The 18,389-nt window shown below is 38.0% G+C and overlaps 1 protein-coding gene across 2 annotated transcripts in view; it reads left to right on the top strand.

Moving 5' to 3' along the window:
* SAMD12 (sterile alpha motif domain containing 12) overlaps nt 1-18,389 on the top strand; it is a 442,714-nt gene that overhangs the window by 146,696 nt on the left and 277,629 nt on the right. The gene's annotated exons all lie outside the window — the stretch shown is intronic.

Genomic DNA, 18,389 nt, shown 5'->3' with positions numbered 1-18,389 from the left:
TCTCTCTCCAACATCCTGGTATCTTCTTTTGTGATTCCTACTAGGAACCATTGATTACCAAAAATGGTTTGTGAAGCAGCCCAATTAAGTGAGCCAAGAATTACATGTCAAGTGTTACCATCTTTATTTGCTTATGTCAAGTGGAGTCGGAGTCCTTCTGTGATCAGCAAAGCAAGTGCAAAGTGGTTGATTAATTTCCTTTAAGTTTTGTCAAAATTTGTGTGCGGAGAATCTAATTTTCAGTTTAATTTTTCTTCCTAACACAGACACTCCATTTTTTTTTCTTTCTCTCTCTCACTATTACTGATAGCCGGAACACATCATTTGTAGTTTCATTTCACTTGAGTGTTGGGTTAATAATATTAATCTGAATACTTCTCCCTTCTTATCTTTATTTTAAGTAATTTGTAAAGGATGGTCAGTTACAGACCTGCTTAAACAGATGACAGCCATTTTGCAGAATACCCGAAAAAGCAAAAGACTTTTATTGTCCTTTAAAATACTTCCCACACTGAGAAGTTTTTTGTGTGGTTAATAATATTTTTGTGGGATTTATTGTGTGCCTACTTTGGGCTGGGCATGGAAGAAACACAAAGGTGAATAAAACTCATACCAATAACTTCAGTTTTCTCATATATAAAATGAAGATGGTAGTTGGATTTCTTTCATAGAGTTGTGATTAAATTATATAATCTTTGTAAATGTCTTAGTCTAAGTACTCAACAAATGTTAGCTGTGGCCACATGGCTTCAAAGTTGTCTTGGCTTCTGATTCTATATGACATGGAACCAGCTGGCTGCCCTGGTCTGAGACCTCCCCATGCTCTTCAAGCTCCCAGACCTGTGTTGGGACTCCTGTTTACTCTTTCCATGTTGCCAACTCCTGAGCTGTGACTGTATTCAATCCTATATCTAGATTTCATCTGAAGACCCCCTGTGCTAGGTGTTAACTCAGGCTGTGCAATGGAGTCTTCGCTGGTTTCCCATTGTTGGTGTGAGGATGTGAGATTGAGAACATCTGTAATTCCTCCTCTAATCTGCTTTTTCCCCTTTAGTTATCACTAAAGGATCAATGACACCTCTTTTAGAAAGTAGCTCCATCTTAGAAAACTACGGATATGCATGGGGACCAACTCATCTCAGATTTAGCATTAAAAGTCTTGAGATCCAGGACCCCTAAGGGATAATTTCCCCAGGACTGTCTGTTTTAAAGCTGAAAATCTCAGCTTCCAGGAACCCCTGGTCCCAGGCAAACAGGGATGTTGGTCTCTCTAGATGCAGAAGACCAAGGCAATCAGGAAAGCATACCTCACATCTTGTTTGTATGTAATTATTTTGCCATAATAAAAAAATAGAATTAATTCTTCCTTTTTGAAATACAATAACTGCCTTTAAAGTTCTGTGAGATTGATGAGGCTACTACATGCTCTCTTGAGGGCAGCACCTAAGAGTCAGGAAGGATCCAGGTCTTAGCCTCTGTTTTGTACGTATCTGAAGCTATGTATATCCCTTCCTCTCTAGTTAAACAGATTCTGGAGATGCTGTAGGACTTTTCAGAATAACAAGACAATTGACAAATAAGTCACTTTTATTGATTTAAAAACAACTAACTGGCTAGCAGGTCAGCTGATCACCTTATCTTAGCCTCTAGAACAAGAGTCAACCTAGAAAATCAGATAACCACAAGAAGGTTGCTTGTTCATCATGGTGCCAGAGCAAAGGAAGTTGAGTCATTAGAAAGCCATCGAGTTTTATGAGTTCCACTCACCCATCTGAAGGTATACAGTTGACCATTGAACAATATGGGAGTTAGGGGTGCAACCCTTCACATAGCCAAAAATCGGAGGAAAACTTTACAGTGGGCCCTCCGAATCTGATATTCACATCTATGGATTCAACCAGCTACTGATCATGTAGTACTGTAGTATGTATTGAAAAAGATGTGTGTAAGTGGACCCACACAGTTCAAACCTGTGTTGTTCAAGGGTCAACTGTGTGTATCAGTTCTCAACCCGGAAGTATAATCATTGCTTCCTAGATCTGCCCCCCAGAGATTCCACTTTAATTTGATTGGGGTGGATCTCAGACATTGCTCTTTGTAAAATTCTCCAGATTATTCTAATTTTCATCCAGGGTTGCGGCTAAGGATGTTGAGAACCCTCTCCACTGGGTAGTACCAGACACATTGAAAACCATGGACTTGACCTCTGCTTTCACTTCATAAAGACCAAACCATTCTGTTAAGACAGTACAGCAAAGCATAACATCCATTACTTTCTGTTTATAATTTCCTCGGGAGACTCCAGGTTATCTTAACAGAACTTAGGGGTGTTCCCAAACTATTTCTTATGGTAGGATAAATCTTTGAGTGTTTAACATCCTCCATGTATTTTGGTTTTTTGTTTGTTAATTTTATTTCATTTTTTAATTGAAGTATAGTTGATTTACATTATTGTGCTAGTTTCAAGTGTAGAGCAGAGTGATTCAGGTATATTTTTTCAGATTATTTTCCATTATAGGTTATTACAAGATATTGAATATTGTTCCCTGTATTATACAGTAAATCCTTGCTTATCTATTTTATATATAGTAGTGTGTATCTGTTAATCCCATATTCCTAATTTATCCTCCCCTCCCCTCTCCCCGCTGGTAACCATAAGTTTGTTTTCTATGTCTGTGAGTCTGTTTCTGCTTTGTAAATAGATTCATTTGTATTATTTTTTAGATTCCACATATCAATATAAGTGATATCATATGATGTTTGTCTTTCTCTGTCTGACTTCACTTAGTGTGATGTTCTCTAGGTCCATCCATGGTGCTGCAACCTCTATTTGTAATCAATTCTTATTAGCTCCAGTTTTAGATAATGCCATTTGCAAGTCTTGTCCCCAAAGCTTAGAAGGGCAGCCCACCAGGAGACTTTAACAGGCACCATATTCGCTCAAAATAAAGAAGCCAGATAATACCAAATAGAATTGTTTCTGTGTATCCTTTACTCTACTTCCAAAAGACTTTCTTTGTTCCTTCCTGGCTTGCCTTTGGAAACTTTGGGGAAACACCATTTATTCTTAGCTAAATAGTCAACATTCCATTGGTTAGACTCCAAATTAATACCACTTTACCAAATATGAATAGCTCTCTTTACTTAATCTGATTATTTCCCTGGTTCTAACTGTTGTCAACCTTTGATACCTTTTTTTTCTGGAGCCATCTTTTCTATGAAGTGTTCTCGGTAGTGGTTCTGATTCAACTCTCATGGGCCGGTGGAAATACCAAACCTCTTTGTCCCTATTTCTCTTTTGCAGGCTTCTTCAAGGTAAACAGCTCAGTTGTATCAAACTGCCTTACAACACAACCAATTTAGGTTCGGCAAAGTTAACTTCTTCGCCTATCAGAGACATAAAGCTAGTGCATTCCTTAGCAACGGTTATTTGAGGGGACTTCTCCCAGCCCTCCTTGCAAGGCCAGAGTGTGAAGGGCAGTATATAATGGAAGGATCAGCTGAAATCCTAATCCTTTTAGCAATAGTATGGCTCTTTAAAGCTTCTCCTGTAAGCTGCCTCTGAAATATGATTTTCATTTTTTTAAATGGGGAAACTCAGACATAGTCTCACAGAGAGATTAAATGACCTCCCCAAGGACATTCATTGCTAGTCAGAGGTTGATCCAGTAATCTAATTAAGGCCTTATAATTCCAGCAGTGTTGCCAAAACCACACTTTTCCCTCCTCCTCCTGCCAAACACACTAACTGAGTATGATGACTTGCCTGGCCCCTTGCCCTGGAAGCCCTCTGATGCCCACAGCTGAAGCCATTTGACCACACTTCCGGGTTCTACCCCAGGCCAAGGGCTTGGGATGATGAGCGGTCGTTAATCAAGGGGAATTTAAGGACTCGTCCTCAGGGGTCAGGTCTTGCCACTGGGGCTTTTCCGGGCTTAATCCTTCTGGCTGTGACACAGCCCCATACTGTACCGTGGTACTGGTAATAAATAGGATCACTATTATGTTCTCCTTGGTTGGATTTTCCCCTTTGTCCTTCAGTTCCTGCAAGGCTAGGGTGCCCAGTCTTGGTGACTGGCCTGCCCTCCCAGAGTCCATGTTCTTTCTCTGGGCCCTTGCCAGGCGGTGGAAGCCCTGCCTTCTCCTGCCCACTCACCACCTGCTCGCCTTCCCACATGTCACTGGCTTTCACATGTGCCATTGCTCCCTGTGATTCCCGGGTAGATTGCTCTCTTTCTTCTACACCTCCTGACCTAGTAATGCCTGCCTGGGCCACTGTGTCACTGACACCTAGCATCTTGCTGCCCTTCCTGCCCGGGCTTCTCCCCATTGCCTGCTGGGCTACATCTGCTCTGTGAGTCTGTCTAGGTTCAAGGTTCAAATTTTATGCCACCACCTGTGAAGTTCCAGTTTTTTGGTCTGGACAGGAGCCATCCATACCCTATACCAGTTGAAGATTCTCTTTAGACTCAGCACTTTCCTCCCCTTTTAATTTATTTCTTATAGAACTTAACCTTTTATCCTGGCATTTGGAGGTAACCAGCAGTTTTCTTCTGTATTTCCAAGTGGTGGTTTGGCCTCTGCTTTTGATTTTGAAAATTGTTCTCATTTCTCATTGCCCTTATTTTCAGCCATGGTGTCAGGTTTGTGTCTGTCTTTTCTCTCTTTCCTTCTTTCTTGTTTGATTTTGTGGAGGGTTCTGTTTAATCTGTCTTTCACTGTATCATTCTAAGATGGATGGATGGATGGATGAATGGGGTGGATGGATGGACAGACAAAAAAGCATGCAAACATTCTACCTGTTTCCTTTTTAATGATCCATCATTGGCACAGTTAAGAGTATCTGGTGTGTGTGAAACTGGTGTATCTTTGTGTTTTATCACTATCCCCTCCACAATACCTTAAATGTAGTTAACATTCAACACATGCCTGTTATCAATAATAAGGCAAAAACTATTATCTTGTCAAATTCAGGTTTGGTGTCAGAATGAAGGAGAGGCTTGTACTAGTTTACCAGAATAACCATATCCTTCATTTTGTGTAGGAAGAGAAACAAGACAAGGCTATTAAAATCTCTGGAAATAAGTGATGTCTCTAAAGGGATCCCATTATCAGATGCACACATAGTCCTGAATTGCAGTATTTGAAAATACTAGAAATGAGAGAGGTTTGAAATAAAGCAGCCTTAGGAAGGGACAGACATGGGACCAGAGTAAAGTTAGATTCTTTCAATACCACATACCCAAAACTGACAAAACAATGTGCAGGTATTCCACAATTTATTAAATCCTTATGGACATTTAGGATGCTTCCAAGTTTTCACTATTACAAATACCATAGCAACACATGTGCACACCTACATGTATTCTTTTATACATACATATCTCTGCTGCTTCTAGACAGAGACCCTGAAGTGGAATTGCACCTTGTGAACATTTAGAAACACACTAGTGTGCACTTCAAAAAAACAAAACTAGTCTGAGAGAGCACACTTCCTCAATGGATATTATCAGTTTTCTCAATACTTGCATATTTCTTGAGTAAGAACTCAATCATGGTTCTCCTTTGCATGTTTCTGTTTACTAGTGAACGCTGTGCAGCAGTTGAAAATAATGAGGTGAATCTATATGTTTTAGGGTGGAAAATATTTCTAAAATCTATTAAGTAAAAACAAATTGAAAAGCAATGCAAGTGGTACTGTCCCATTCATAGGGATGGGCAGGGCTCACAGAAAACCATATATTCCTGTTCTGCATATGTACAGGTGTAAAATACATAGGAAAGAAAATGTGTGCAAGGCTGTACCTCAAAGTGATGATAGTTGCTAACTCTGCTGAGAAGAATGGAATTGGGAAAATAGTATGAAAAGAGTGTGTGGCTCTTTATACATCTGTACTGTTTGAACTGTTGCAGTGAAAATGCATTCAAGAATTACTATGTATACTTTTTAAAAATAAAACAGCCATAGTATAATGTCTTCTGTCTCAGGGATCTGAGCCTTTGTTAAATGACTGCTGGAATAATAAATGATATAAAAGCCAACATTTAAATAATCAACACCTACTATATGGCAGACCTTGTGTTGGAGCTATGAAGGGTAGAAATGATGGACAGAACTGTGAGTACCCCTGAAATGCTCACAGTTGTGTGTGGGAGCAGACCTGTAGACAGATAATTAAACCCCACTGGGAAAGGGACTCTAGTGGGAGAATGTTACCAACAACTATGGGAACAAGGCAGGAGAGAGAATTGGGGAAATCCTGCAAATGAGGTTGCATTTGACCTGGGGCTTGGAAAGGTGTGCAGGAATTTTTCACGTAAAGAAAGTGGAAGTGACATCCTAGCAAAATAAAACATTATGCACAAGGGCACAGAAGCAAAGAAGGGGCAGGAGAAATAGTTTACGTAGCTGGAGAAATAGTTCTGGGGAAGTGATGGGTGATGAACCTGGGATGTTATGTTGGGTACCAGTCAGGTCAGGTTTGCCAGCTGGGACCATAGAAATGGGTCTCGTTCACTCTCGCTTCACCAGCACTCAGCCCAGCACAGCTTGAGAGAATGCATGAGTGTGTGCACACAGGCGTTCTTACTATATGTGGGAACCACACTACATCACTGTTCTTGACTTCATCACTCAAGATCTACCCCAGCTCTTCTCCCATCCTCCTGTACACTTCTTCATCAATAGTGTTCCTTTCCCAGGATCTTCCAACTTTCTCAGTCTTCTGGTTTCTCCTTTTCATCACACCGATATCCTCATGTGCCTCTGTTCTAAAACTACCCGCTGTTACTCCTCCTCCTCTCTGACTCCGTGTCACCTTCGCTTACGCGGCCACGGGCTGGATGTACTCCCATAGGTGCCCACGTCATCCACTGCACTTCTCTCTCCTTGCACTTCTACCATATACTGCTCTTACCCAATTAATGTTTCTCTCTCTTTTGAAACCCTTGGCTTCAAGCCATCATTTTTCATCTTTGTGTCCCCAGCAGATAGCACAGTGCCTGGCATGTAGTAAGCACTTAATAAATGTCAAATAAATGAATTGAGTAAATGAATCCCCTCCAGTCCTCCCTCATGAGTTGTTGATTGTTAGTTTCTGTTTTTATACCCGGTCCATCAAACAGTACAGTGTCCTGTGTGCCTATTGGACGGTGTAATTATGTGGTTATAGGACAATGCAAATCATAATACTTCATGGGGATGGAGCATTTGTGAGGGTCAATATCACATGGGACTTCAGAGCAGATGGGAGGCCATGTTATTACTGGAAAACACATTTCTATTGAAAAGTAGAAACTGTTCAATAAAACCAATGTTGTAACACCACTGTTAATTTTCATAATCTCATGCTGAGGTTTATTTATGTTAATTTTTTTTCAAAATATCAGTTTTTATTTTAGTGACTAGTTGTGATAGGAAATACATCTGACCCCCCCCCATCTGAAATAGACATCTCTCACAGAGCTCTTCCTCGCGGTCCTAATCCCATGCTCGCTCCTCATACAGCTGTATTGTCCTCATGGCACTCATCACTATTCACTGTTGATTTGTTGAGTGTGTCTTTTATGCTAGAATGTAAGCCATTTGCAGGCAGGGGTCTTTTCATTCTTTCTCACTAGCGCATTCCAAAGCGCTTTGCATGGATATTTGCTTAAATATTTCATGAGTGAATGAATCTTCCAAGTATTCTTTAGAAAGTTATCATCTAGCCATTTGCCTTCTGCCTGATATTTAAAATTCATCATGTTGAAGTTTTCTTCTTTTAAACCTCTGAGAGCTAGCAGGGGCCACTTAGCAGCATATTTAAAAACTTGGTATGCACCTGACAGAAAATAGTCATGCAAAGTTATTAATAATTGTTTGCTCGTTTTAAGTGGCTTTTAAATAATTTGAATTATAATATGCAGAGGCATTTTCCCTGCTTTTAGTGCTGCCCTTCTGTTCAGTCCTCTGTCATCTGGATGTACAGTTGAATTATTTAAAGTAGAAAATAAAGAAAAATGTAGAAGTGCTACTGAATATGTTAACTGTGGAAATCAGAACACTTTGCAAATAGGAACTACAAAGCCAGTGTTATCACGTGACAATTATAAATTATTATTTGACACCTTTCCTGTGTAGCAGACTTTTTTTTATTTTTAATAGATCTTTTTGGAGTATAATTGCTTCACAATACTGTTAGTTTCTGTTGTACATCAAAGTGAATCAGCCATATGTATACATATATCTCCATATCCCCTCCCTCTTGAGCCTCCCTCCCACCCTCCCTATCCCACCTCTCTAGGTCATTGCAAAGCACCGAGCTGATCTCCCTGTGCTATTCTAGCAGACTTTTTTAAAAGCAATATATTAATATTGTAAAATACAGGAGCCACGAACTAAATACACACACACACACACACACACATACACACAGCTGAAAACTTAACTACTATTTGCTTTGAACAATGGGACAAACAGAGCATGAAATTAAGTGTCGACAGATTTTAATGTCGGCAAAAGACATTAAATCTACAGATTTTCAACTTTTGTATGGTCACTTTTCAGTGAGTAATAGTAACTTGAAAACTAGTTTGACTCTAAAAAGAATTATGGAGTAAAATACGTTTGATAAGTAGAAATAATATGATTGAAAGGGTAGCTGAGACAGAGGCTGGAATCACCCTGCTTGCAGTATGAAAGATTTTTGCTGCTTCGTAATCAATAATCCCAAATGGCTCTGAAGGGCTCCACAGATGTATAAAAGGTACAGAAAAACAGTGTAATGGAGGAACAGAGAATCAGTGGAAAATTAGTTCAGGATCCTTTTCTGGGCTTTTCTTTAAAGGCTCAAAAAATGTTCTGCACTCAATTCTCTCTGGTCTGTATATCAAATGTGTAACCCAGACATTTTTATTATTAAGGTAACGTGCTTTCAAATCAAAGAGGTCAAGAAATGCAGAAGATACCTTTGAACCTCCAGCCTCTTTTTGTACCTGCTCAAAATGCCAGATGGCTAAAAGATCAGAATTAGGCCCCAGAAAAGAAATGGAAAATAATGAGCATGCAAAGGCAGAGAATGAAAGGTTTTTTAATTTAACAACCTGTGTAAATTCAAGGGGAAAAATGGAAATGGAGTAAAAAATGAAAACGGGAGCTTATTAAAAGGGAATAAACAGGAGATAGAAAAAGTGAAAACATGGAAGAGGATTTTCGATGATTAGGGGGGAAATTTGATTTTAGTTAAGTAAGGAAACTGCGTTTTGGGTGTATCTTTTAGTGTTGTTACTCATTCCTACAGACTCTGGATGATGCTTGGTGAGTGAGAGAGTTTTTCTTGTTTTGGATTTGTTAAGCGCTTCCATAAGATCCCAGATTTCATTTTTACAAATAATATTCATGTGCCGAGTAAGCCTTGCTCAGTGAGATTCCAGATTTCTATTTATGGCCCTGAATGATCCTCCCTAGAGAAGGTCTGACAGCCACATGGACCAAAAAGACAAGACAGATTAGAAGAAAGACTGAGCAAATGAAAATGCTTCTCTTGGCCAAGGCATATGTGTACTGATTGGGAGCTTGGATTCATGTTTAATTGGGTATTTGTGGCTAATCACAGAGAAGGCTAAGATTTCTCTTGTGAATAATAACTGCCAGCTTCATGCCTGGATCTAAGAAACCAACAGGATATGATGCCATGTTTCTTAACCTTTTCATGCTGTTTTCTGGAAGAGAGTTATGGAATGGCAACCATTGCATTTTTGCCTTCCTGTAGATCTGGGTAAATTATGCCACTGAGAAATAAAAAATATGGATTATTATGCAGCTGTCAATGAATGTTTCTAAAAACATGTTTAATCCTGATTTGCACCTGACCTACACTTCCATAACAGTAAGTAGTAGCCTTAATGGGAGTAGTAGCTATAGAAGACAGTAGAAGTAGTAAGAAAATAACAATAATGGCAGAGGATATCATTTATTAATTATAATTGTCAGAAGTAACAGAATAAATGTCATGTTTTGAGTTTATTTTCTAATCAAATTATCATAGCAAACCTATGAGATAAACATATTATCCTCCTTTCCTTTATGGTGAAGCAGAGGCATAAAGAAATTGTCACCTGCTTACAATTAAATAGCTATTGTATGGAAAAACCTAGGTGCAAATCTAGGTCCCTGGAATTCCATTTGAACAGAGTCAGGCTGAGTGCCTGTTCGTGATGTTATCCAGTCTCCCTTATTTAGATCTCTTGGTCTTTCAGGCTCATGTACTTGTGAATATACTTGTGAATATAAAGTGTACTATGAAAGGTCTCTTCTGTGTCAGTCAGTGCTCACCCCACACCTTATACAGTGCGAGGTGCTAATTAAGTATCCAGTAAATACATTCGAATGAATGAATGAATGAATCAGGACAGAGCCCTCATGGTTTTCAAATTCAGATGTACAAGACTGTTCTTGACTTTGCGTGTTGCTTCATTGCTCCCCTTTGTCTTATACCAAAGCCTTTCTCTACCATCAAATTGGGTCAGGAAAAGACACAAGGAAGACTCTGGTTTCTGATCCAGCATGTAAGAAGCTTGGAAGTCACCACTCCATCCCAATAACAAGAAAAACCTGAACAAATTGAAAAATCAATAACTCCTCTTAGATCCACAAGAGAAGTGAAGTCACAGAGCAAACTACTGCCCCCTTAATTAGAGAGGCCAACAGGTGAATACAGAGAATCACATCTAACCAGAGCATAAACCTCCATGTGAACCAGAGCTGGGGTAAAGAAACCTGGACTGTAATTGATGAATTGCTGAAAACTCAGTGTGAACAAATCTGAGAAATAAAAACTCCTTGGGGACCCAGTCATTGGGGGATACCATACTTTTTGTGAATTTTACCTCTTGGAGGTCTACCAGGCTCTCACAGTGAATATCAGACACAAATTCCCTTGTGCATGGAGCAGAGGGAAGGTGAAGGGAACCATTTTGAAATACAAGAGCACATTCTGTTCTTCTTAACACGTTCTTCCCTCGGGAAAACTATTTAACAGGATCCTAACCTGCTGGGGTATTTTCAGAGCCTAACTGACCTGGAGGAAGGGAAATACCCAACTCTAGTCCCCATCAGCCTTCTATATGGGAGAAAGGATATACCCAGATCCAGCCCACTCTAAGCATCCTGCCCTACCTAAGGTGGGGGAAACTGAGAAGAATGTATGAAGTTCACAGTACAGAGGCACAGGCTCACTAAAAGACTGAGCCCCAATTATAGGACTGTAGAAGGCTTCCCCTCCCTGCACATCTTACCACCCACATTACTAAAGGCCATTTATAGTAGTTACTTTTACCCAGTACATCATGTCTGGCTATCAAAGAAAAATAACGACATATTAAAAGGCAAAAAAAAATCACAGTTTGAAGAGATTGAAAAACCATCAGAAAAAGACTCAGATATGGCAGAGATGTTGGAATTATCAAACCAGAAATTTAAAACAATTTTGATTGGTACGCTAAGAGTTTTGATGCATAAAGTAGACAGCATGCAGTAACAGATGGGCAATGTAAGTGGATAGATGAGAATTCTAACAAGCAACCAAAAAGAAATGCTAGAGGTCAAAAACACTGTAACAGAAATGAAGAATGCCTTTGATGGGCTTATTAGTAGACTGGACACAGCTGAGGCAAGAATCTGTGCTTGGGGATATCTCAATAGGATCCTCCAAAACTGAGAAGCAAACAAAAAATAACCCAGAGTATCTAAGAACTGTGGGACAACTACAAAAAGTTCAACATATGTGTAATACCAGAAAAAGAGAGAAAGGAAAAAAGAAATACTTGAAAAAATAATATCTGAGATTTTCCCCAAGTTGACGTCAGACACCAAACCACAGATCCAGGAAGTTCAGAAAACACTAAGCAGGATAAACACCAAAAAAAAATAAACCTGTGTATATCATATTCAAACTGCAGAAAACCAAAGATAAAAAAATCCTGAATGGGGCTTCCCTGGTGGCGCAGTGGTTGAGAGTCTGCCTGCCAATGCAGGGGACGCGGGTTCGAGCCCTGGCCTGGGAAGATCCCACATGCCGCGGAGCAACTAGGCCCGTGAGCCACAACTGCTGAGCCTGCGCGTCTGGAGCCTGTGCTCCGCAACAAGAGAGGCCGCGATAGTGAGAGGCCCACGCACCGCGATGAAGAGTGGCCCCCGCTTGCCACAACTGGAGAAAGCCCTCGCACAGAAACGAAGACCCAACACAGCCAAAAATAAATAAATAAAATTTAAAAAAAATAAAATAAAATAAAGCAGGAAAGTGTAACATCCAAAATTAAAAAAAAAAAAAAAAAAAAATCCTGAATGAAGCCAGAGCTGGGGGGAAAATGCCTTACCTATAGAGAAACGAAGATAAGAGTTAGATTTGACTTCTCAGAAACCATGCAGGCAAGAAGAGAGTGGAGTGAAATATTTAAAGTGTTGAGAGAAAAAATAAACCTAACCTGGAATTCTGTACCCTGCAGAATTATCTTTCAAAAGTGAAGGAGAAATACACTTACTCAGACAAATAAAAATTTGAGATTTGTTACTCATAGACCTGCCTTGCAAGAAACATTTAAAGAACTTTAGAGAGAGAAAAAATTATATAGGTCAGAAACTCAGATCTACATTTGAAAGGAAGGACCAGAGAAGGAATAAATTAAGGTCAAAGAAACACTTTTATTTTTCTTATTCTTAATTGATCTAACAGATTAAAATGTTCAAAATAATAGCAGCAACAATATAGTCAATTATGTACATGTATGTACATATATGCTTATGTGTAAGTGAAATAAATGACAGTGATGATACAAGGGAGGGGAGAGAGGAATTTAGGTTGCTTTGTTACTATAAGGTACTTGCACTACCCATGAAGTGGTATAGCGTTACTTGAATGTAGATTTGGATTCGTTTTAAATGTATATTGAAAACTCTACTAAGAAAGGTTTTGAAAGGAGTATAACTGATATACTAATAAAGGAGAGAAAATGAAATCATATAAAATATTCAATTAAAACCAAAAAAGGCGTCACAAGAATGGAAGACAAATAGGAACAAAGAATAAGTGCAACAAGTAGAAAACAGTAATAGATATGGTGCATATTAATCCAACTATAGAATAATCACTTTGAATACTAATGGTCTAAATGTCCCAATTAAAAGACAGATTATCAGAGTGGATGAAAAAATAAGACCCCCTGTATGTTGTCAACAAGAAACTCACTTTAAATATAAAGATACATACAGATTAAAAATAGATTAAAGATACACTGTGCTAATCAAAAGAAAGCAGGAATAGCTATATTAATTTCAGACACAGTGGACTTCAGAGCAAAGAAATTTATCAGGGATAGAGGGGGCATTATATAAAGATAAAGGGATCAGTTTTCCAAGAAAACCTAACAATTCTTAATGTGTACACACCTAACGAGAGCATCAAAATGTGTGAGGAAAAACTGATAGAACTACAAGGAGAAATAGATAAATCCACTCTTATATTGGGAGACTTCAGCATCCCTCTAACAGAAATGGATAGAAAAAGCAGGCAAAAAATTCAGTAATGTGATAGCTGAATTCAAACACCATCAATCAACTATATATAACGGACATCTATAGACTACTTCATCCAACAACATCAGAATGCATTCTTCTCAAGCTCACATGGAACATTCACCATGATAGAGCACATTGTGGGCCATAAAACACACCTTAACAAATTTCAAAGAATAGAAATAATTTAATATTTGCTCTGAGACCACAATAGAATTAAGCTAGAAATCAGTAACAGAAAGAAAGCTGGAAAATCCCCCAAATACTTAGAGATTAAATGACACACTTCTAAACACATTAGTCAAAGAGGAGATCTCAAGAGAAACTAAATATTTTGAACTAAATGAAAATGAAAACACAACTAATCAAAATTTGTAGGATGAAATGAAAACAGTTCTTGGAGGGGAATCTATAGCATTGAATGCAGGTATTAGAAAAGAAAGATCTAAAATCAGTCATCTAAGCTTCCACCTTGGGGAAACTAGAAAAAGAGGAGCAAATAAAATCCAAAGTAAGCAGAAGAAAAGAATTCATTAAAATTACAGCAGAAATCAATGAAATTAAAAACAGGAAATCAATAGAAAATATTAATGAAACCAAAAGCTGATTCTTTTTTAAAAGAAATTTGCTAAGCCTTTAGCCAGGCTAACTAGGGAAAAAAAGACATGACACAAATTGCTAATATCAGAAATTAAAGAGGAGACATCACTACAAATCCCATGAGCATTAATAAAGGAATACTATAAACTGTAAAATACTATAAACTGTACTATCAATACTATAAACAACTCTTTGTCCATATAAGTTTGATAACAAAGATGAAAGACTAATTTCTTGAAAGACATAATCTGCCAAAACTCATACAAGAAGAAATAGACAACCTGATTAGGCCTATATCTATTTAAAAATTGAATCAATAAATTAATAACCTTCCAAAACAGCACCAGGCCCAGATGAGTTTACTGTGAATTCTACTGAACATTTAAGAACAAAATTATACCCGTTCTCTACAATCTCTTTCAGAGCATAGAAGCAGAAAGAATACTTCCTAACTCATTCCATGAGGCAAGCATTTTTCCTAATATCAAAACCAGACAAAGACATTACAAGGAAAAAAAAAAAAAAAACCCACAGACCAATATCTCTCACACAGTTGCAAAAATCCTCAACAAAATATTAGTAAATCTAATCCAACAATGATGAAAAGAATTATACACTACAACCAAGTGGGATTTATCTCACCAATACAATGCTGATTCAACTTCAAAAATCAATTAATGTAATCTATCACATCAATAGGCTAAAGAAGAAAAATCACACAATTATATCAAAATTTAACACCCATTCATGAGGAGAACTCTCAGTAACCTATCAACAAAAGGGAACTTCTTCAACCTGATAAAGAATATTTACAAAAACCCTACAGCTAACATACTTAATAGTGAGAAATTCCAAGCTTTTCCACTGAGATCATGAAGAAGGCAAGGAAGCCCTTCTCACTGCTGTTTCTCTAATCCTACTGAAAGTCCTGGCTAGTGAGATAAGACAAGAAAAGGAAGTAAAGGGGGGTGGGGAGGAGGAAGAAATAAAACTTTGTTTGAAGATATCATTTCCGTCTATGTAGAAAATCTTTAAAAGTTGGCCAAAAATAAAAAGCAAATACAAAAACCATGGAACTGATAAAGGACTATAACAAGGTTGCAGGATACAAGGTTCATATACAAAAGTCAGTCAGTTTCCTATATCCCAGCAGTGAGCAAGTGGAATTTGAAATTAAAAACACTGTATCATTTACTTTAGCACCCCCCCAAAATGAAATACTTAGGTATAAATCTAACAATATGTATGTGATCTATATGAGGAAAACTATAAAACTCTGATGAAGGAAATCAAAGAGGAACTAAATAAATGGAGAGAGAGTCCATGTTCATGGAGGAAGACTCAATATTGGTAAGATACCAGTTCTTTCCAGCTTGCTCTATAGATTCAGTGCATTCCCAATTAAAATCCCAGCATGTTATTTAGTGGATATTGACAAACAGAATCTAAAGTTTGTATCAAAGGGCAAAAGACCCAGAATAGCCAATGCAATATTGAAGGAGAAGAAGAGAGTTGGAGGATTGACCCTAACCAATTTCAAGACTTACTGTAAAGCTACAGTAATCAAAACAAAGTGGTATTGGTGAAAGAATAGAAATATAGATCAATGGGACAGAATACTGAACCCAGAAATAGACCCACACAAATATAGTCCACTGATTGACAAAGGAGCAAAGGCAATATGATGGAGCAGAGATAGTCTCTTCAATAAATAGTGCTAGAACAACTGGGTATTCATATTGAAAAGAATGAACTCATAGACTCAGATTTAACACCATTCATAAAAATTAACTCGAAATGAATCACATACCTATATGTAAAATGCAAAGCTGTAATACTCCTAGACGCTAGGAGAAAATCTAGATGGTCTTGGGTTTGCTAGTGACTTTTGAGGTACTACACCAAAGGCATGATCTGTATAAAAAATAATTGATAAGCTGGATTTCATTAAAATTAAACATTTCTGCCCTGTGAAAGATACTATCAGTAGAATGAAAAGACAAGCCACCATCTGGGAGAAAATATTTGCAGAAGACATATGTAATAAAGGACTGTTATTCAAAATATACAAAGACTCTTAAAAGTCAACCAAAAGAAAACAAAACCCAATTTAAAAATGGGCCAAGGACTTTTATACACAGCTTAGTAAAGAGGATATCCATATGGCAAATAAGCATATGAAAAGATGCTCCATATCATATGTTATCAGAGAAATGAAAATAAAACAACAGTGAGATTCCATTACATACCTATTAGAATGGACAAAATCCTGAGCACTGACAACACCAGATGCTGACAAGGATGTGAAGCAGCAGGATCTCTCATTCACTGCTGGTGGAAAAGCAAAATAGAATAGCCACTTTGGAAGATGGTGTGGTGGTTTCTTACAAAGCTGAAGATACTTTTACTGTTATTATCCAGCAATTGCTACCCTTGCCATTTTTCCAAAGAAGTTGAAAACTTATGTCCATACAAAAACCTGTACACAGATGTTTATAGCAGCTTTATTCATGATTTCCAAAACTTGGAAACAAAAATCTTGGAAGGAACCAAGATATCCTTCAGTAGGTAAACGGATTTAAAAAAACAAAACAAAACTGTGGTACATGCAAGCAATGGAATATTATTCAGCTTTAAAAAGAAATGAATTATCAAGCAATGAAAAGACATGGAGGACACTTAAATGCATATTACTCAGTGAAAGAATCTAATCTGAAAAAGCTACATACTATATGATTTCAATTATATGGCATTATGGGAAAGTCAAAATTATGGAGATAGTATAAAAGATCAGTGGTGGCCAGGTTAGGGAAGAGGCAGGGATGAACAGGCTGAGCACAGAAGGTTTTTAAGGCAGTGGAACTACCCTTTATGATACTATACTGGTGAATACCTGTCATTATCCATCTGTCCAAACACACAGAACGTGCAACACCTAGAGTGAATCCTAATGTAAACTATGGACACTTTGGATAATAATGATGTATTGATGTAGGTTCATCAGTTGTAACAAATGTACCTCTCTAGTGGGGAGTATTGATAATGGGGGAGACTGTGCATGTGTGTGGGCAGAAGTATACGAGAAATCTGTACCTTCCACTCAACTTTACTGTGATCTTAAAGCTGCACTAAAAGATAGTCTGTTTTTTTCAATCTATGCAAAGACACAAGATAAAGCATAATTCTGTAATCTCACTTCTAGAATTTATACATCATCATAATCAAGAATCAGTCCAGACTCTGGAGATAGGTCTATATTTAGTGTTTGATTTATTCATCTAAAGAGTATTTATTTTGTGCCTGGGTGCTAGGTGCAGGGAATATAGTAGTAAACAAGTAAATGGAAAACTATTAGATAACAAGAAGGGCTATAATGCATTAAAAATGTCTTGGGGTTCAGTTATGATCTGATGGTCAAGGAAGTCAGCCCTGAGGAAAAGACATTTAAACTGAGATCTGAATGACAAGCCAATGCTAGTAATGAGAACAGCTGAGAGAATAGCTAGCCTTTAGTACTTGCCCTAGAATAGGGATGGGCTCTGTGTGTTGGAGGAGCAGAAAGATGAGAAGGTCTTGGTCTAGGAACATCAAGACCAAGGCAAAGAAGAGTTGGAGATGTTCTAGGAAAGGGCCTTGCAGGCTGGAGGATGGAGTTTGGATTTTATTATAAGTGGAAGGAAAAGGCAATGAAGGACTCAATCAGATTTACACATTTAAGAGTTTGTCTATTGAGCTATGGAGAATAGTTTATAGATGGCAAGTGTGGAAGTTGGGAAATGAGATAGAAAATTATTGCCAGAGTCTAGGTAACAAATGGTTATCTTTTGGGGTTGGAAGGAGTAAACTTGAGTATATGGGTCCTGGACACATTTTCCATGCAGACTCAGCAGTCCTGGTATGGATTGTATGTGTTTGTGTATTAGGGATGGGGTAAGGGAAAGCCAAGGAATGAAAGGATGATTACTGGACTTTGGGTCAGTATCTCCCAAGACGTAGAAACACTGACAGGAGAACAGATTTGAGGGAAATCGTGAATTCTGTTTCGGACATGTTGAGTTTGAAAGTCTTATTGGACCTCCAAGTGAGACATCGTGTAGGCAGTTTGTCTAAATAAGTTGAAGTTAGAGATATTGAGGAAGAAGTATAAAACTTCAGCATCACTGATTTATAAACAATATTTAAAGCCAATAGGACTTGAAATTACCACAGATGAAAGTACACGTAGAAAGTAGAAGGG

Source organism: Eubalaena glacialis, chromosome 17 (assembly GCF_028564815.1).
Source record: "Eubalaena glacialis isolate mEubGla1 chromosome 17, mEubGla1.1.hap2.+ XY, whole genome shotgun sequence".
Classification (NCBI taxonomy): Eukaryota; Metazoa; Chordata; class Mammalia; order Artiodactyla; family Balaenidae; genus Eubalaena; species Eubalaena glacialis.
Note: the sequence above shows the minus strand (reverse complement) of the source record. Positions and strands in the feature narration are given on the sequence as shown.